Genomic DNA, 22,146 nt, shown 5'->3' on the forward strand with positions numbered 1-22,146 from the left:
ACATAGATTCTCACATTTAAGGCCAATTGATTTTTTTAAAACATTTATTTTATTTATTTCTCTTCCCTTCTCCCCCATTGTTTGCTCTCTCATTTCCACTCGCTGTGTGTTCTTCTGTCTCCTTGAATTCTCAGTGGCACTGGGAATCTTTGTCTCTTTTTGTTGTGTCATCTTGCTGTGTCAGCTCTCCTTGTGTACGGCGCCACTCCTGCGTGGGCTGTGCTTTTTTGTGTGGGGCAGCTCTCCTTGCAGGGTGCACCCCTTGTGTGTGGGGCTCCCCTATGTGGGTGACACCCATGTATGGCATAGCACCCCTTGTGCATGGCAGCACTGTGCTTGGCCAGCTCACCACACAGGCCAGGAGGCCATGTGTTTGAATCCCAGACCTTCTATATGGTAGGCAGACGCACCATCAGTTGATCCATATCCACTTCCCCCAATTGATTTTTGACAACTCTACCAAGTCCACTCTATTGGGAAGGAATATTCTCTTTAACAAGTAGTACTAGGGTAACAGAATATTCATATGCAAAAGAATGAAGAAGGACCCTTATCTCATACCATATATAATAATTAACTAAAAATGGGTAAAAGATCTAAATAACTAAGACTATAAAATTCCTAGAAGAAAATGTAGGGAAGAAACTGCAGGATCCTGTGATAGGCAATGAGTTCTTACACTTTACACCCAAAGCATAAGGAAGAAAAGAAAAAAAAATAGATAAATGAGAAATCTAAAAAAGTTTTATCAAAGGGCTTTATCATGAAAGTGAAAAGACAACCTACTAAATAGGAGAAAATATTTAGAATCCATATATTCAAAAAGGGTTTAATATCCAGAATACATAATGAAATCCTACAACTCAAAAACAAAAACAAAAAAAACAACTCACCTTAAAAATGAGCAAAGACTTGAATGAACATTTCTCTAAAAAAGGATATACTACTGTCTAAAAAATCACAAGAAAAGATGCTCAACATCATTAACTATTAGTGAAACAAAAATCAAATCACAATGAGATACCATTTCACCCAAATTAGAATGGTTATTATGAATAAAAAAAAAGAAAATGGAATGTGTTGGAGAGGATGTAGAGAATTAGGAACACTTAGTCATTGCTGGCACGAATGTAAAATGGTACAGCATTTGTGGAAACTAATTTGGCAATCCCTCAGAAAGCTAAGTATAGAATTACCATAAAACCTGATATTCCTACTAGTAGTTATATAAGAATTTAAAGCAGAGACTGGAAAGACATTTGCACACAAATGTTTATAGAGGAATTATGCACAATTGACACAAGATGGAAGTAACCCAAGGGTCCATTAATCAATGAATGCATAAAGAAAATATAATATAAATTCAGCCTAAAAAGGAATACATTTTTGATCCATATAACAACATGGATGAACCTTGGAAACACCATGTTGAGTGAAATAATCCAGATGCAAAAGGACAAATATTATCTGATCTAGAATATAGGTTATCAGAGCCTGGGCTGGGGGTAGGGTTTGGGGCATTAATGCCTAAATTTTACAGAATTTCTATGATGTTGAGTATAAAATTTTGGTAATGGATGGTAGTGATAGTAGCATATTGGAATGTAATTAACAGTATTGTATTATATATGTGAGTGTGGTTAAAAGACAAAATTTTAGGTCGTATATATTACTAGAATAAAAATGAAAATAAAAATACATCAGAAAAAGGACAGCAGTGAAGTTGCAATCTGAATAAATCTAGAGTTTGGCTTAAGAAAAATTTTTACAAAGTCTACCCTAATGACAAACACCAAGGGTCTGCTTGGTCTGGGAGAAATAAAAATGAAGGTGGTGAATTGAGGCCACAGTAATACGTAATCACAGCCCATAATCCATTCTTCATCCAGCCACTGATCTGGGAGCAGTCCTCTACTTCTCATTCAAGGAATGATGAATTGCCCATTAGCTGCTACCCATTTTGGGATCCAAGAACACAGGAGAAGAACATTTGAACTTGGTTTGAAACCCTGAAATGAGGAGGTAAACTCAGGCAAGTTTTAGTTATCATAAATAAATGTTACATATAGTTATCAAATTTGAGAGTGATAAATAAATAAGCGTTCAAGTGCAAATAAATACCATTTGTGAAAAAAAGTGCAGACGTTGGGTTAAAATGGCAAGAAAGTTGTATTAAAATACCCAATATGTGAAATGGTTAATAAAGCAAACTTCAGTTCCTAAAAAATGATAATTGGAATTATTGTTATAATATTCATAACCTGACTCCAACACACCTTCAAAGTCCCATTTCTCAATATTTTCCACTCTTCTCCATCCCAATCCTATGCTGAAGCCTCATTATGCTTTGTGTGATTCCCTGAACATATCAAACCCTTTAATACCGCTATGCTTTTGAATCTACTTTTCCCTCTAAACTGAATGTCTTCTCTCTTACTGTTACCCAGTGCTCTTCCTTATCTTGAAAATTCACCTACCTCAAGTTTATGCTCAAATGATACCTTCTTAGTGAATGACTGTTATGTCAACTTATTATGTACATGCATGTATATATATATACTCACACCTAGAAGCAGTATTGCAGGATTACCATTTTATAAAGTATTTGTTTTCATGTCTTTCTTCTCTTCTTTGTGATGAAACCATTGCAGAGAAAGTTGACTATACCATTCATTCCAAGGATAATACCTGACACAGAGTTGGTTTTCAGTAACTGTTCTTTTAATGAAACAGTTTCTGGCCAAAATAATCTGGAACAAACATGGACAATGAGGAGATGAATAGAGAGAAAAAGAAATATTTTTTTCTCTGATCCTGCCTTCTGCTGGAATCCTATCAGCAAATCAACCATCATTACTACCAGTCCTTTTGCCCCCCAGAAATCAAATATCTCCCTATCTTTGAACAATCACTCAGAACTACTGAGGAAAAAATTGTGTCTATTTTTAGAACTGAGTGAAATGTTCATGAAGGGTGGTAGAGAGGAAATAGTTGGGATCAAATTGTGGAGGGTACTGAATACTAGGCTAAGAAATTTGAAGTTTATTCAGTAGGTAATTGCAGCCATTTGAAAATTGTTTGGCAGGGCACAGCAAATCCCAAAAGACGTATTCAGAAGATTACTGTGGCTATAGTATATAGGATAGTTTGAACTGAAAAAGGGCAGGATGTATAGAAGATTACTGAGGAATAAAGCTAATTCTTAGAGGGAAGTGAGCAAAAAAGAAAGGAACTGATATTTGTGGGCACCTTCTCTGTGCCTGTCACTGTTGCAGGCACTTTACATACATTATATCTCATTAAATCCTAGCAATAATTATATCCATAAAAAGCTTTCATTAGCTACAATTCAGGAGGAAGAAAATATTTAGACTAGTTAAATAACTTGCCAATGACAAGACCGGGATTCAAACCCAAGTCTGTTTGATGTCAAAGTCTAGATTGGATACCCTGATTTATTTACGTACCCTAGAGGCATTTGAGAACAGAAATTTCTTTCCTTTACTAGGACCAGTTCCTGAGGTTTCTTTCCATTCCCTTTCCATCCTGAAAACCTTAAACCCCATTCCAAAACTTAGAATATTTTCTTTCTTTGTCTTATCACTCAGAATATACCATAAAAAAATCAGAACGTCCAGTCCATGCTGGAAGGGGTGAGGGAAAAGCCAGGGAATAAAGAATACATCCCTCATACCTTCTCTCACTAGCACTATCCTAGATGCCCTAGGCTTGAACCTATTTCCTTCCTTCCAGACCCCACCTTCTTCCCACCTTTAGTCAAATCTCCAAACTAACTTTGAGAAAAAGTAACTAAATGTAGCCTAAGACTAGTTCTTCTCCTAGAAGGAACTAAAATTAGATTCATCTTGTGTGGCTAGAAATGGATTACTACATTTTATGTGCCCATTTGTTTCTCCAGAGACAAAGTTAGAAACAGGAAAAAGTAAGTAAGATAACCTTCTTTAACATTTGTTGTCTTTCTCACCATACTAACATGAAAACCCCACAAGAAACCTACAAAAAGCTGTCTGACCCTTTAGGTTTGGGGAAATGAGGAGGAGGTAGTTTTGAGATTGTTCCAAAGAAAGTTTATCTTCTCCTTATAGATCATTAACTCTTCAAGGCAGAGTCTTTGGTCTCTTCACTGCTTTATCCCAAGTATCTAATACAGTGCCTGACACATAGTAGAATAATTGAAAAGAAATTATTAGACAGTGATAGAATTCTAAAATACTCAATATAATAATGTATTTAATAGGGAGAATTTGCATCAACTGGGTTTTGATTGATTGGCCTGATAAGTTAATCATCATTTACAACACTATTTCTATGGGAAAATGTAAGTGGAGTACAAAAACAATCAACATAAAATAAACTCTTTGAATTTAGGCTTGGTACTATAGTAGTAAAAGTAGAGCGTAATCAGGGTAGTTTCAAGGACCCAGAAATTAAGAGAAATGTGTAAGCAATATTATAAAAGTACTATTTATAATTGCTGATATTTATTAAGTAATACTGTGCTAAGCACTGACATAATAAATTAATATTCACTACCTCACTTTATCTTTAAGTAATCCTATATGCCAGGTCTCATTACCATGACTATTTGCATTTTACAGAAGAAAAAAATGATGGAAAGAGAGTTACTTGTGAAAAGAGGAAACTAGCAAGTGGATGTTTCACATTTCAAAACCAAAGTTTCTGGCTCCAGAGTCAACATTCTTAAAGACTATGTTATAGTACATAAAACTGAAAATATCTAGTCACTGAATTTGAGATGCAAGAGAAAGAAAGAAAGCAAGAATAACTCTAGGTTTCCAAACATGGAGTAGACAACAGCATGAATAGCAAAAATATTTATTTTAAGATTCATTTCTATCTGATAGCCAAAAATGGTTTTGAGGCATTTCAGTTTGTACCACATCTTCTTTGTGCAAAGTATCCATACACACTCATCACAAATAGGAACTGGTTCCTGTCTTTACATCTATTATATAATTTGTCAGATTATACAATAATTCTTTGTTCATATGTTATCTTTCATTTTAGGCTATAAAAAAAGCTTTTCATACCAGAAACTAGCAATAATTTTCTTGGTGATATTTTGTGTGTATGTATGTGTGTGAGAGGAGATGTGCTTGGTTCAAATATACTTAAATTGAAAAACCCTTACATGTGGAAATATTGAGGATGAAGTAGGTAATTTAAACACACAGTTTTGATTTTCAAAAAATAGGCTGCAGAAGTAGGTTAGTTTCCTTAATAGAGATGCTAGCTGACACTATTTATGTGGAAAAGGTTTCTGAAGGAAAGAAAAATATTTTACTGAACTTTCTGTCAATATGCCAGTGAAAAATTTGCATGTACAAGGCAGCAATTTAACATAAGAAAACCAAACCTTAAGAAAAAGGAAAAGGCTCATTTGGAAGTTCTTTTTGAGGAGAATATATAGTTAGCTCCTTAAATAAAAGTGATATCAAAAGCTTAGGCCAGGGGAAACATATAGGAATTGGCATTCCTCATCAGAACATTTGACATCTCAAGTGAGAAAATTGTTGGTGTCACACCAAAAAGAATCAAATACAAAACAAGTTGTATCCTGGACAAGATACTCTTTCTTTTTTGCAATTTAGTTTCAAAAGTTTGTTCTAATACCTTGGTATGGATTTAACAAAATAATAAGACCTATACACTAGAAACTACAAAACACTATTGATAAAATCTAAATAAATTTAGAAGATCTAAATCATCATTCAAAATAAGTGGAGAGATATGCCATGTCCATGGATTAAAAGATTCAAGTTTTTAAGGTATCAATTTGACTCGAACTGAACTATGACTTTTAGGAAAACCCAATGAAAATCTCATCAGGAATCTTTTAGTAGAAATGGACAAAATGATTTCAAAATCCATGAATCCTACCTCCTGGGGATGAACCTCCCTGGCACCAAGGGATTACTACCAAGCACCACCTGATGATGTAACTACAAAAAGACCATGAACAAAGAGGTCAACTTAGACCGGTAGAATATCTCAGTTACATGTAATATCAGGTGTTAAAAACTGCTTTTTGACTTTGGATAAAAAGGGGGAAATGAAAAGGACAAGTGAGTTTATATGGCTAAAAGTCTAAAAAGGAGTTGGGAGGTCACCAGGGGGTGATGCTTATGCATGCCTCAACAGGGTACCAGAGATAGCCAAGGTAGATGAAAACCCAGGTGCTGGTTCTCCTGAGGGCTGCAGTGACCCACAGGTTCTATGGTCAAGGCAGATGGCTCTGGAGTTTAGGGCCATATCAGTTGGCCCTACTTTGGAGTTTGTGTTCCTGAGTGTGATAGAGTTGGACTCAGATATAACCTTTCTACACATGCCTCTTCTGTTACTTTTACCAGACTTGTGGTTGGCCTTTGGGTTGGTGTATACTCAGGAGACCTGACTCTCCAAACTGTCCATGTGACTGCCAGGCCCTGGGCCTCAGCAGACTTGCGGCTCCTACCCTCTGGTTTGCTGGACTTACCCTGACCAGCTGACAGGGAGGTGAAGAGGGTCAACCACCACACCAGGGAGCCAAGAGTACCTACAGCTACAAGCAGGAGAATTGCATCCATCATCTATGTGGAATGTAAACCCCCTCTTGATGTAGAGGGAGACGGGACATAGCCAACCCCGGTACATAAGATGGAAGAAAAGACTATGGATTAGAATGGACTTACTGGTGTTCTGCTGGGGAAATATTGTGATTGGCAAGACAAGAAATTGTAGTAGTGATGTGGAGAGGGTAGCCACAGTGGCTGTTGATAGTCGGAAGAGGGAAGAAGAGATATGGTGTAGGAGCATTTTCAGGATTTGGAATTGTCCTAGGTGGTGCTGCAGAGACGGATGCTGGACGTTGTGTGTCCTATTGTGGCCCACTGGGTGGACTGGGGGAGAGTGGGGACTACAATGTGGACCACTGCCCATGTGCTGCAGCAGTTCTCCAGAATGTATTTGCCGGGTGCAATGGATGTGCCACAAAGATGGAAGAGTTTGTTGATGTGGGAGGAGTGGTGTGGGTAGGGTGGGGTGTATATGTGAACCTCATATTTTTTTAATATAAAATTTAAAAGAAAATAAAGAAGGAAAAAAAAGAACAACTATGAGTCCTAGGAAGATGGCAGGCAGAGCTCAATTCTCAAACCAAAAATTGAGAAAGGGCCAAAAGTCTCCCAAAGAACTTGTTTTGGGAGTCAGCAGACCAGGATATTGCTGCATAACTCCCAGAAAGGTGAGAGACAGATAGACAAAGAAACCAAAATGATCAGCATGAGTTACCAATCCCCCTGGCAGCTGGGAAGGGTCCCCATTCCCTGCCCTCAAGATATTAAGCCTGAATAAAATCTCTGGCTCACTGTAGCTGACTGCATGGGGAACAGATGTCTTTCTCCTAGTCAGCTGTTACAAGTGAAGAAGGGGTATGAGTCAGAGGGCTTTTCTTCAGTAAATTCAGCTAGCAGAGTCAGCTTTGAGTCTCAGGTCTGGCCAGACATAAAATAATGGAAAACAGGTGTTGAACAAAACACCCCTGTAGAAAGGTTCACCTGTATGTACCACATACTGGCCAGGCAGGAAATTGCAAGGAGAAAAAATGTTTCTAGTTCTTTCCTTCACACCTTGGAAAAAAATTGCATCACATTATTGAGTTGCTAGCCTGACTTAGATAACTTAGGCTGGGAAAGTGTATAGAACAAGATGAACCAAAAATTGAAAAATAGCTGTGAAAAAAAAAATACTCTAGACAAGGGAGAGAAATTTACCATCAGTGTAAAGTAAGCCAAAATATTCAGATGCCTAGATATAAAGAAAAATTACAAGACATACTAGGAAACAGGTAGAGATGGCCCAGACAAAGGAACAAACCAAACATCCTGATGAAATACAGGATTTAAGAAAACTAATCAATCATAATCACAAAAATCTCTAAATTAATTCACATAAGTGAAGGAAAATGTGAGTAAAGAGATAAATGATACTAAGACACTAGTTGAGCATAAAAAACAATTTGAAAGACTGCAATGAAGAGTAACAAAGCTTATGGAATGAAAGACACTAGGGATGAAATTAAAATATATATTAGAGGTACACAACAGCATATTTGAATTGCCTGAAGACAGAATTAGTGATTTCAGGGACAAAACATCTGAACTAGAGAAGAAAAGAGAAAAGCAAGAGAAAAGAATGGAAAAATGTAACAGGGTCTCAGGGAATTGGATGACAATGTGAAACTCACAAATATGTGTTATACATGTCCCAGAAGGAGAAGAGAATGGAAAAGGGGCAGACATATATTTGAGGAAATAATGACCGAAAACTTCCCAACCCTTATGGAAAAAGAATGTCAAATGTACACTATGGATAATAGTTAGAGGTAGAAGACTAATAACACTATCTAATAACCAGTAAAAAATTTCCACAATAGTGTGGTGTTTTGGCAAAGGGTTGTTGTGTGGGAATTCTACGTATTTGCATAGTTGTTCTGTAAGTTCTAAACTTCTGTAGTAAAAATAGATTTAAAAACTTTCCGAGCATTATGAAATACATAAATATCCAAGAAGGAAAATACATCCCAAAAAGAATAAATCCTAATAGACCTACTGAGACATGTAATATTCAGAATGATAAATATCCAAGATAAAGAGGATTCTGAAAACAGCAAGAAAAATGGAATGCATCACATGCAAGGGAAACTCATTAACATTAAGTGTTGAAGTCTCATTAGAAAAAATGGAAGTTAGAAGTGGTATGATGTATATAAGGTACTGGAAGAGAAAAACTGCCAGGAAAACATTCCTTCAAAAATGAAGGTGAGTTTACATTCTTCACAGAAAAAAAAAAACTAACAAGAAAAGCGTGTAGTATATTACCAAAAGGCAAGAATTATAAAAAACACTAAAGGGAATCCTGAAGCCTCAAAGGAAAAACAAGGGCAAGAGACTTGGACAGAGTTTAGAAATAAAGATTACTAGGTAGAGTAACATGGAAGGTAAAAAACAGACAGTATATGATAAGACAATGAGAAAGCAAAGACCAAAGTGGATAAAGTAATTAATGCCTTCACAGGAATAACACTGAAAGTCAAATGCTTGAGCTCCCCAATTAAAAGACATACAGATGGAATGAATAAAAATATGAGCCATCCATATGCTATTTACAAGAGACACAACACGAATGTAAGTATACAACCAAGCTGAAACTGAAGAGTTAGAAAAAGATATTCCACACTAATAGTAAACAAAAAAGACTGGAAGTAGTGATATTACTCTTAGAAAAATTATATTTTAAAAAGAAAACTCTTATAAGGGATGAAGTAGGTCTTGATACATTAATAAAATTGACAATTTACAAAAAAAAGTAACTGTAATAAATATTTATGCACCTAACATGGATAGCCCAAAATGCCTGAGACACACACTGACAAAACTGAATGGAGAAATAAAAGTCTCTACAATAATAGTTAGAGACTTCAAAAACAACTGTCAATATTGGATAGAACATTTGGAGAGAGGATAAATAAAAAAACAGAGAGTCTGAAGAATATAATAACTGAAGTAACCCTAACAGACATTAAAGCATTACATCTCCAAATTACTAGGGTATATATTATTTTCAAGCACTCATGGATCTTTCTCCATGATAGACCATACGTTGGGTCACAAGACAGGTCTCAGTAAATTTTAAAAGACTGAAATTGTATAAATACTTTCTCTGATCATAATGGAATGAACCTGGAAAACAATAATGGACAGAAAAAGGGAAATTTCATAAATATATAGAGATTAAATGATACACTCTTACAAAATCAGTTGGACAAAGAAAAAATTTCAAAAGAATTCATTCAATACCTTCAAACAAATGAAAATGAGAACACAACATATCAAAACCTATGGGTGGCTCAGGCAGTTGGGAACCAACCACCCACATGGGAGGTCCAGGGTTCAGTTCCCATTGCCTCCAAAAGAATAAACAAAACAGCCAGTGAGAAGACAACAAACAGATAATGAAGCAGACAACAACCAAAAACAATGAGCAAATGGAGGAGGGAGACATTTCAAGTGGGGAAACTATGGGACACAGCAAAAGAAGTGCAGAAACAGAAATTTATAGCCCTAAATTCTTACATTAAAAAAGAAGAACTAAAATTTAAGATTTAATGGCACTCCAGAAATAACTAGAGAAAGAAGAGTAAACTAATGCTAAACCAAGCCAAAGGAAAGAAATAGTAAATATCAGAAAAGAAATAAATGAAATAAAAAACAAAAAAGCAATAGAGATGTGCATAAGCACTACCCCTCTGATGACCCTGTGACTATTTTTTGTAGACTCATAGCCATATAAACTCATTTGTCCTTTCCATTTCCCCCTTTTATCCAAAGTCAAAAAGCAGTTTTTTAACTCCTGATATTAAATGTAGGCTTAGATATTCTGCCAGTCTGAGTTGTCCCCTTTATTCAAGCATCATCAGCTGATGCTTGGTAGTAATCCGTCGGTGCCAGGGAAGCTCATCCCCAGGAATCATGTCCCATGCTGGGGGAAAGGCAATGAATCTACATGCTGAATTTGGCTTAGAGAGTGACCACATTTGAACAACATGCAGGCTCTCAGGAGGTAACTCTTAGGCACCTCAGCAGGGTACCAGAGATGCCAATGTAGATGGAAACCCAGGTGCTAGTTCTCCTGAGGGCTGCAGAGATCCACAGGTGCTATGATCATGGTAGATGACTCTGGAGTTCAGGGCCATATCAGTTGGCCCTACTTTGGAGTTTGTGTTCCTGAGTGTGATGGAGTTGGACTCAGATATGACCTTTCTACACATGCCTTTTCTGTAACTTTTACCAAACCTGTGGTTGGCCTTTGGGTTGGTGTATACTCAGGAGACCTGACTCTCCAGACTGTCCATGTGACTGCCAGGCCCTGGGCCTCAGCAGGCTTGCAGTTCCTACCCTCTGGTTTGTTGGACTTACCCTGGCCAGCTGACAGGGAGGTAAAGGGGGTCAACCACCACAACAGGGAGCCAAGAGTGCCTACAGCTGCCAGCAGGAGAAATGCATCCATCACCCATGTGGAATCTAAGTCCCCTCATGATGTAGAGGGTGACTGGAGAAAACATAACTGTTGTTCTGGGGGGAAATCTTGTGATTAGTAAGGGAAGAAATTGTAGTAGTGATGTGGAGGGGGTGGCCACAGTGGCTGCTGATGGTAGGGAGATGGAAGAAGAGATACGGCATGGGGAATATTCAGGATTTGGGGTTGTCTTGGGTGGTGCTGCAGGGACAGATGCTGGAGGTTTTGTGTCCTGCCATGGCCCACTGGGTGGACTAGGGGATATTCTGGACTACAATATGGCCCACTGTCCATGTGGTGCAGTGGTGCTTCAGAATGTATTCACCAGGTGCAGAGAATGTGCAACGATGTTGGAAGAGGTTGTTGATGTGGGAAGGATGGGGTGGGTGGGGTGGGGGGTATATGGGGACCTCATATTTTTTTAATGTAACATTTAGCAATACTTGCTGAATTCTCTAGCAATTTCTTCTTTGACCCACTGAGTATATAAGTGTTGCTTAATCTCCATATATTTACAAATTTTCCACTTTTCTGCCCATTACCGATTTAGTTTCACTCCATTTTATTCAGAGAATGTGTTTTGTATAATGTCAAACTTTTAAAATTTATTGAGACTTCTCTTGAGAAGTAACGTGCAGAAAAGAACTTCAAGAATATGATAAATGAACTGAACCTAACAAATATAGAGAGCCTTGCACCCTAAAATAGCAGAATATATATTCTTCTCAAATGCTCATTGAGAACAAAAAAATAAAACCTTTGGGACATCACAAAGCAGTGGTGAGAGTGAAATTTATAGCCCTTATTGCTTACAATAAAAATGAAGAAAGAGATAAAATTGAAGCATTAACTTCACAACTGGAGGATCTAGGAAAGGAACAGAATTCTTGGCTAGCAGTTTTTCTCTTTCAGTACCTCAACTACATCATACCAATTTCTTCTCACCTCCATGATTTTTGATAAGAGGTCGGCACTTAATATTTTGGATTTTCTCTTGTATGTCTTGCTTTGTTTTTCTCTTGTTGCTTTCATAAACCTCTCTTTATCTCTGATATTTAGCATTCTGAATAGTAGGTGACTTTGGGTAGGTCTATTCAGATTTATTCTCTTTCAGGTTTGTTGCCCTTCTTGGATATTGATATTTATGTTTCTCCTCAGGGTTTAGAAGTTTTCAGTCATTATTTCCACAAATATTCTTTCTGCTACTTTTCCATTCTCTTATTCTTCTGTGACACTGATAACGTTAATATTTATACATTTTGCATTGTCAATCAGGTCTCTGAGTTTCTGTTCCACTTTTTCAATTCTCTCTTATTTCTGTTCTCCTGTCTTTTCTTGTTCAAATGTTCTGACTTCCAAATCACTAATTCTGTCTTTGAGCAATTAAAATCTGTTCTTATGTGCCTGTAATATATTTTTAATCTCATCTATTGTATTTTTCATTCCTATAAGGTCTGTTCTTTTTCTTTGCAGACTTTCAAATTGTTCTTTATTCTCACCCAGTGTCTTCTTAATATCCTTTATATCTTTAGTCATAGTTTCTTTAAAATATTTGAAGTGATTTAGGAGAGTTGTGTGATTATCACTGACTGTCTTAAATTCAGTACCTCTTCAGGATATTTCATTAGTCCCTTTGGTTGGGCCATCTCTTCCTGTTCCCTAGTATGTCTTATAATTTTTTGCTTATATCTAGGCATCTGAATATGTTGGTGAATCTACTCTGATGGCCAATTTCTCTTCTTTTGTCTATTGTTTTTTCACAGCAATTCTTTGAAATTTGGTTCAACTAATTGCAATTGTTTAAAATTATCCAGGTTAAGTTATTCAAAATCTGTCCAGGGACTCATCAATACACCTTTCCATGTTAGTGTTTCAGCCTTGACCTTCCTGTATTCCTGTGTTGAATCTCCAGAATGGAGATTCAAAGCAGGCTCCACTGGCCAAATTGACTGAAGAAAATTATCCCTCTCCTCTTCCCTTGAAACAGCTGACAAGGGGGAACATGTCTGACCACCTGTCAGCTTCACTGAGCAGGGCTTTACCCGAGCTTAATATCATGGGGGTGGGGTGGGGGTGCCATTACCAGCCACTCCCGGGACTTGGTAACTCACATTTGTTGTTTTGACTTCTTTGCCTCTCTATCCTTCACCATCCTGGGAGTTGTGTAGCACTGTCCTGGTGTGATGAGCCCCAAAACAGGTGACTCAGACAGCTTTTAGCTCTGTCACTATTATTTTTGTGAGAGCATTGACCTCTGCCTGTTATCTGATGCCCTCTTTCCACAATCCCCCAAAATGGCCACTTTTTAAAAGTCAAAAAACTACAAGTGTTGGAGAGGATGTGAAGATATGGGAATGCTTATCCACTGTTGGTAGAATGGTACAGCCACTGTGGAGGACTGTTTGGCAGTTCCTAAGTATGTTGAATATAGACTTTCCATGTAACTCAATGATGCCATTACTGGTCATATACCCAGAAGAACTGAGAACAGTGACACAAACAGACATCTGCACACTGATGTTCATAGTGGCTTTATTCATATTTGCCAAAATGTGAAAACAACCCTGCTGTCCATCTAATGAGGAATGGATACACAAATGGTGGTGAATACACATGATGGAATATTATGCAGCAGTAAAAAGCATCAAAATCATGAAGCACATGAAAACATGGATGATGCTGGAGGACATTATGTTGAGTGAAGGAGGCCAAACACAAAAAGAAAATACTGTATAATTGTTTTATTATGAACTAAATGTATTATGTAAATTCATGGATTTAATAATTATAAGTCACCAGAAAATAGAATGAGTGTAGAGAATGGAAAGCTGAGGGTTAATCTCAGAATTGGTGAAAGGTTGTAAATCTTTGGAAATGAATAGAAATATTGAAAGCACATCATAGTGTTTATATGGGTATGGGTATGACAGTGATTGAAAGGGAAATTCTAAGATGATGTTTTAGAAGGAAAGCAAAAAAAATAACATAAGACTGTATAACATAGTGAAACCTCATATGAAATATGAATATGGGTAATATTATAAATATACGACATATAAAGTAGAGAGATGGAAACAGAACAGCAGGTGTCTATGGTAGGGAAGCATAGAGAGATTGAGAGGGCATGAGTTTTTGTATGTTTTATTATTATTATTAGAATAATAAAAATGTTCTAATAATGATTGAAGTGATGAGTGCAAAACTATGTGATTATACCAAGTATCACTGATTGTATACTTTGGAAGATTTATGCTTTATTAATATGTATTAATACACTTGATATGGTAAAAATTATGTGGAAATACAAAGAACATAGAATCCCTGCAACAATTCTGAAAACAAAGAACAAAGGTGGAGGACTTTAGTATAAAGCTAAGGTAATCAAGATAGTGTGGCACTGGCATAATCACAGACACATAAAGATCAATCAAATTGAAGAAGTGGTCCAAAATTATATACACACATGTATGGTCAGATGATTTTTGACAAAAGGTCAAAGACAATTCAGTGAGGAAATTATAATCTTCCAATCAATGATTCTATTATAACTGGATAAACTGTATGATAAAATTGCACAACCTTACACACCATACACAAAAACTAACTCAAAATGGATTAAAGATCTAAATGTATAAGCTAAAGTTATAAAATTTCCAAACAAAAGTACAGGAGAAAATTCATAATCTCGATGAATGTAAAAATTTCTTAAGCAGGAGACACAAAACACTAACCATTAACAGAAATGAGGTAAATCAAACTTCATCAAAATGAGAAGTTTTTGGTGTTCAAGAAGCATCATTAAAACAAAAAAAAAAATCAAAAACAAACAAACAAAAAAGAAACACCATCAGGAAAATTTAAAATGCAAAGCCTTATAAAATATTTGTGACACGTATTTGTGATAAATGACTAGTACCTAGACTATTTAAAGCATTTGTACAAATCAATAATAAGACAAACAACCCACCATTTAAAAATGGGCAAAATATTTGAACTGATACTTCAGCAAAGAAGAAATACAAATGGCAAATAAGCACATGAAAAGATTATTTACATTATTAGTAATTAATTACTGAAATGAAAATTAATACCGCAATGAAATATCACTACTTACCTATTGAGATGTCTAAAATTAAAAAGACTGGGAAGCAGACTTGGCCCAGTGGTTAGGGCATCTGTCTACCACATGGGAGGTCCATGGTTCAAACCCTGGGCCTCCTTGACCCGTGTGTAGCTGACCCAAGCGCAGTGCTGATGCATGCTAGGAGTGCCGTGCCACGCAGGGGTGTCCCCACGTAGGCGAGCCCCAAGCACAAGGAGTGTGCCCCGTAAGGAGAGCCGCCCAGTCTGAAAGAAAGTTTAGCCTGCCCAGGAATGGCGCCGCACACACGGAGAGCTGACACAACAAGATGACGCAACAAAAAGAAACACAGATTCCCAAGCAGCTGACAACAACAGAAGCGGACAAAGAACACGCAGCAAATGGACACAGAGAACAGACAACCGGGGCAGGGGGAGGAAAGGAGAGAAATAAATAAATATTAAAAAAAAAATTTAATTTAATTTAAAAGACTGATAATACTAAGTGTTGCATGAGGATGTAGAGCAGCTGGAGTGACTGGAGTTTATCATGCATTGCTGGTAATAACATGAAAAGTACAACCACTTTCCTAAAACAGCTTGGCAGTCTCTTATAAAGATACATACAGAAACAAACATTTATATACATACATACATACAAACATACCTATCATATGACCTATACATCATTCCACTTCTAGGTTTTTATCCAAAAGAAATTTGAGCCTTTGGCCACACAAAGCCTTGTAAATGAACGTTTACAGCAGCATTGTTCATAATATCAAAAAAGTGGAAACAAACAAATGTCCACGAACTGATAAATGGATAAACAAAGTGTGGCATATCCACACAGAAAATTATTTTTCAGCCATAAAAAGGAATGAAGTATTAACAATGCAACATGTACAAATCTAGAAAAAATGGCTCATTCTGAGTGAAATAAGTCATACACAGAATAATAAATACTGTTTTATGCCGTTAATATGAACGTCTAGAAAAGAAAAATCTAATCTATGTGACAAAAATCATATCAGTGGTTTGCTGAAGACAGCATAAGGAGAATTTGCTAGGAGCCATAAAAGAACCTTAAGGGATGACAGAAACAACCATGTCTTGGGTGTGGTGATGGATTCATGAGTATATACGTTTGTCAATACTCATAATTGTTTGACTAAGAATGCATACATTTTATGGTACATTAATTATAACTGAATAAACTTGATTTTTAAAAAATAAATAGTTCTAGTTACCTCAAAATTTGTTCAACTTTTGCAATTTAAATTTATAAGTAAAATAAAGAGGAGTTGCTTTTAAGAGAAAAAGGATTTTGATTTCCTGTACTTGTTTAGAAATATTGGAATTTCCTAATGCACAGTTACTTGGGGCCTCACAATCAACATTCTTGTCATTCACTGCTATTCATTTTCATGGTATAATGAACTCAACACCGTCCGGTAGACACATGCATTTTTCCTGCATTATCCAAAGGAGAACATACAAAGCATCTAACCCAAGAAAGATTTTCTAGTCTAAGTGTCCAATGTACTTGTTAAGGTTACTTTAACTTTAAGGTAATAAACGCAGAAAACATTCCAAGTTTGTTAATTAATAGCAATAAGAAGATAGAAATAACTTCTTACCACTGTGCCTGATAACTAAATCTCTGTGCTTCAAGTCAAGAGATGGCTTAAATTATTCCCAAATTTAAAAGGAAATAATCTTTCCATTTCCCCCTTTTATCCAAAGTCAAAAAGCAGTTTTTTAACTCCTGATATTAAATGTAGGCTTAGATATTCTGCCAGTCTGAGTTGTCCCCTTTATTCAAGCATCATCAGCTGATTCTAAAGACTAAAAAATTGAGGTAGGTCCGGGAGTCCTAGCACGCATTCTCTGTTACCACTTCTCTCCCCTTCTAACCCAGCCTCACCATGGTGGACGCCTTCCTGGAGACCTGGAAACTAGTGGACAGCAAAAACTGATGACTACATGAAGTTACTCAGTGTTGGTTTCGCTACCAGGCAGATAACTGCCATGACCAAGCCCACCACAATTATAGAAAAAAATTGGGACACTATCACAATAAAAATACAGAACACTTTCAAGAGCATGGAGATCAGCTTCAAGCTAGGGGTAGAGTTTGATGAGACAATGGCAGATGGTAGATGACAGGAAAGTCAAGTCCACTGTGACACCTGATGGAGGCAAAAATGTCCATGTGCAGAAGTGGAATGGGCAATAGATGTCACTTGTGCGGGAGCTATATAATGGGAAACTCATCCTGACATTCACACTTGCCAATGTGGTTAGCACAGGCATTTATGAGAAAGAGGCATGAGCATGCCTGTTCTGTCACTGACTGCTTTTCCCTCTAACATTTTGTATGAATCCATTTTTGTTGGTGAGTTCTCTTGGGTCAAATGGCACCAGTCTAGATCCAGTTCCAGTACCAGTTCCCATTTTGTGTGTATGTTTGTGTACTCTGAGGTCAATAAAGTAAAGCCAAAGGCCAAAAAAAAGAAAGACTAAATTGAGATGAGTTACCCTATAAGTTACAAATATCCTAGAAAAATTGAAGATGATCAAATGGAAATTAATGGTTGTTATCTTCTAATTGTGTGGGTAGTATGTAATATTTTTTGTAATGCCAGCTGATGACATAGTGTTACAATATCAGCATGCTGTAAACCTAACCAAAGTCTCCATCAGTCTTTCTTTATGAACCATTTTCATAACAGCACTTTTCCTTCCTCACTTAGATAATAATATAAATTGCACAGTTCCTTGAGCAGTCTTGAAAAACTCTGCTTCAAAAACAGGACACTGAGCAACACAACCTTTTCATAGAAATTTCAACTTAAGGTTCAATTGGTTCACTTGGTTTTGAGACCTTTTCTATATTAACCCAGATTATACAAGTTCTGTAAATTATTATTTAAATATTTGTCTAAGCTAAATTTTAAAAACCTCATTCTTCTTGACAATCCATTCTATGTCAGTATAGCATGTGGTCCCCATTAAATAGGAAACCTTCTAAATGCAGGGATAAAATGCCTGCACCCATCATATCACAATAATATATTGCTCTGTATAACATGAATGCTCAATAAATGCATGATTATTGACACCACCCTAACATTTGATAGGTTTAATGGATGTGCCATGGCCAATGGGCATTACAATATATATCACAGTTTGTGCCACATTGATGTTTTTCATTATCATTCTAGACCAGAGGTTCTCAGGTCTGTGGAAAGATTTCAGGGGTTCTCTGAGCTTGAATTGAAAAAAAATCAACTTGATTAGGTGTCCAAAATGATATGCATGTTGCCTAGTCAAATACTACACCACACCTTAATGTTTAATGAAGATAAACAACAGTCTACACATTGACATGTCTTTAAAAAATAAAATTTAAATTTAACTTTCCTATATTTTTGATATATTAGATTATTTAATGTGTTAAGAAAGAAGCACATAAGTATAGTATTATCTCATGTTTTTATTTTAGTATTGAATTTCAATATATTCAACTGATTTCTTTGTAAATTTATTTTTAATTAATTTATTGAAATATATAACCCACACACAGACATACATAAACAATAAGTGTATAGTAATAGTTGTGACCTTACAAAACATACATATATAACATCATACAGGACTCGCATAACTCACCCAACCACCAACACCTTACATTGTTGTAAAACCTTTTTAACTAATAATTAAAGAGCATTGTCAAAATATTACTTCTAACTAAAGTATTTTTCCCTAACCTTCCCTATTATTATTTTTATATCATTTATACGTAAACATACATAAACAATTAAGTGTATAGTAATAGTTGTGAACTTACAAAGCATACATGCATAACATCATACAGGAGTCACATACATCAACACTCCACCAACATCTTGCATTGTCGTGAGTTGTCTGTTACAAATTATGAAAGAATATTGTCAAAATCTTACTACTAATCATAGTCCTTATCTTACATTTGAGTGCTTTTCCCCCAACCCACCCTTTTACTATTTTTTAAATATATTTTTTTTATGACAGAAGTTGTAAACTTATAAAACAATCATGCACATGTGCAGAATTCCCAAACAACACACCTCTACCAATACACCACACTGTGGTGGAACATTTGTTACAGATAAGATAATATCATCTAATTGTTACCATGTCCATAGTATACATTTGGCTGACATTTTCTGTACTGCCCCATTATCAACACAGTACATATTTGGCATAGATGCAAGAATATTATATTATTACTGCTAAACACTGTCCATAGGTCATTCCAGTTTATTTTTCCAATGCGTTCCTAACACCCTGCAGTAGTGATAGACATTTGCTCTAGCTCACAAAGGACACACTTGCATCTGTACCAGCAACCACAATTCTCATCCACCTCTCGGTTTGCTGTGCTGTTCAGCACCTAGATTATTCTCTAGCATTCTGTTAAGTGGCATATACATACCTAGACGACAACTTTCAGCCACATTGCCATTTATAAAATAGCTATTACTATTTGTTACCATCCATTCTATATGTTTCCACACTTTTACAGTAAAGTTAATTAAAACTTCTACATACATTACATACACTACATACATTACATACATCATTAGTCCATCTCAGTCCTTCTCTTTTCTCTGTTAATAATCCACCATCTACCACCAGGTCTTGAAGATATTTTCCTACAATTTCTTCTAGAAGTTTTATGGTTCTTCCTTTATTTTCAGGTTTTTTATCCATTTTGAGTTAATTTTTTGATAAGGTGCGAGATAGCAGTCCTCTTTCCTTCTTTCAGCTTTGGATATCTAGTTCTTTCAGCACTATTTTGCAGAATGAACTGTTCTGACTGAGCCATGTAGGTTTGACATGCTAGTCAAAAATCACTTGACCATACACATGAGTGTCAGCTTCTGAGCCATCAATTTGGTTCCATTGGTTTATGTGTGTCTTTGTGCCAGTACCATGTAATTTTCATCACTCTAACTTGGTAGTATGATGTAAAGTATGGACATGAGAGTCCACTTTTCCTTTTACAATGTTTCTGGCTATTCAGGATCACTTACTCTTCCACATAAATTTGATAATTGTACTTTCAATTTCTTTTTAAATGCTGGTGGAATTTTTATCAGGGTTACATTGAATCTGTATATCAATTTGAATAGAATTGACATCTTAATGATATTTAGTCTACCAATCCATGAGTATGGAATATTCTTCCAGCTATTTAGGACTTTTTTGATTTCTGTTAACATTGGGTTGCAGTTTTCTGAATACAAGTGCATTACATTGTTGGTTAAGTTTATTCCTATTTGAGTTTTATCTGACAAATTTTATTTTAAACACTCTTTTGACGCTTTTAATTACTTTTATTGATATAATCTTCATTTCTAAACTCTCTTCCAGGCCCCTCTCTTACCTTTTCTTTTCAGGTTCTAGCACACCCTTTAGTATTTCCTGAAAATTTGGTCTCTTGCTTAGAAATTCTCTCAGTTTCTGTTTATCTGTGACTATTCTAATTTTGCCCTCATTTTTGAAAGACAGTCTTGCTGGATATAAGATTCTTGGCTGGAGGTTTTTCCCTTGCAGTATCTTAAATATATCAGACCACTGTCTTCTTGCCTGCATGGTTTCTGGTGAGAAATCAGCACTTAATCTTATTGGATATCCCTTATATGTTATGCACTGCTTTTTCTCTTGCTGCTCTCAGAATTCTCTTTGTCTTTGGCCGCTGACATTCTGACGAGTATGTGTCTTGGAGTTGGCCTATTTGGATTTTTTTCGATGGGAGTACATTGTGCTCCTTGGACATGGATATCTGTGTCCTTCAATAGGGTTGGGAAATTTTCTACCATTATTTCTTCAAATATTCCTTCTGCCCCTTTTCCCTTTTCTTCTGGGACACCCATGACACGTATGTTTGCATGCCTTTTGCTGTCATTTAGTTCCCTGAGACCCTGTTTAATTTTTTTCCATTATTTTCTTCATTTGTTCTTTTGTATGTTCACTTTCAGAGGCCATTTCTTCAAACTCACCAATCCTTTCTTCCGCTTCCTCAAATCCGATATTATATGATTCCAATGTTTTTAAAATTTCATTTATTGTGCCTTTCATTCTGTAAGATCTGCTATTTTTCTATGTATACTTTCTTCTTTGTGCTCATCCAGTGTCTTCTTAATATCCTTGATCTCTTTAGCCATCTCATTGAATTTATTAAGGAGATTTGTTTGAACATCTATGATTAGTTGTCTCAACTACTTTATGTCATCTGGAGGCTTATCTTTTTCCTTTAAGTATGCCATATCTTCCTGTTTCTTGGTGTGGACTGTAATGTTTAATGGTGCCTTGGCATCTGGCTTACTAGAGCTTTTATTCTGGGTACAGTTTTTCTCTTTAGTTTAGGGCTTCCTACCCTTTCTCCCTTGCTGGTTGTCCAGTAGGAAACAAGGATGTAATTGGTGCTATAAACTGTGGAGGCTCTAGCTGCCCTCATTACCCAGGGGACCAGTGAAGCTTCTCATAACTTTCTCCTTTCCCAGAGGTAGGTACAGAGTCACAGCTGTGCAGAATAATCCAAGTCATGCAGGTGTAGACTGTGGTTGCCCAGAGAGACTGATGAAGCTTCATGTCCCTTTCTCCCCTGCCTGGCTTGGAGATTGAGCTGTAGATGTGGGCAGTCATCTATGCAGTGTGGGTCCAAGATTACCACAGTTGCCCTGGTAGACTTCAGATTATTCATTTTGTCACAGTCAAAGATACCCAATGTTACCTGGATAAGCTGTTGCAGAGCTAGCCTGCCTCCTCCCTGCCAGAGGAGGGGTTGAAACCTAGGATAGGGCTGCAGGCTGATCTGGGTGAAAGAAACTGGTTCCTACCATCACTGTGATATTTAGTCAGTCATGCTTCCCCTCAGGCCGGGTGTGGAATCAAAATGGTGGCCACTGGCCACTCTCC

At 36.5% G+C, this 22,146-nt stretch overlaps 1 protein-coding gene across 1 annotated transcript in view; it reads right to left on the reverse strand.

Annotated features, from left to right (window-relative positions):
- Positions 1-22,146, reverse strand: part of TENM1 (teneurin transmembrane protein 1) — a 1,381,582-nt gene that overhangs the window by 1,185,255 nt on the left and 174,181 nt on the right. The window lies entirely within an intron of this gene.

This window comes from Dasypus novemcinctus, chromosome X (genome assembly GCF_030445035.2).
Source record: "Dasypus novemcinctus isolate mDasNov1 chromosome X, mDasNov1.1.hap2, whole genome shotgun sequence".
NCBI lineage: Eukaryota > Metazoa > Chordata > Mammalia > Cingulata > Dasypodidae > Dasypus > Dasypus novemcinctus.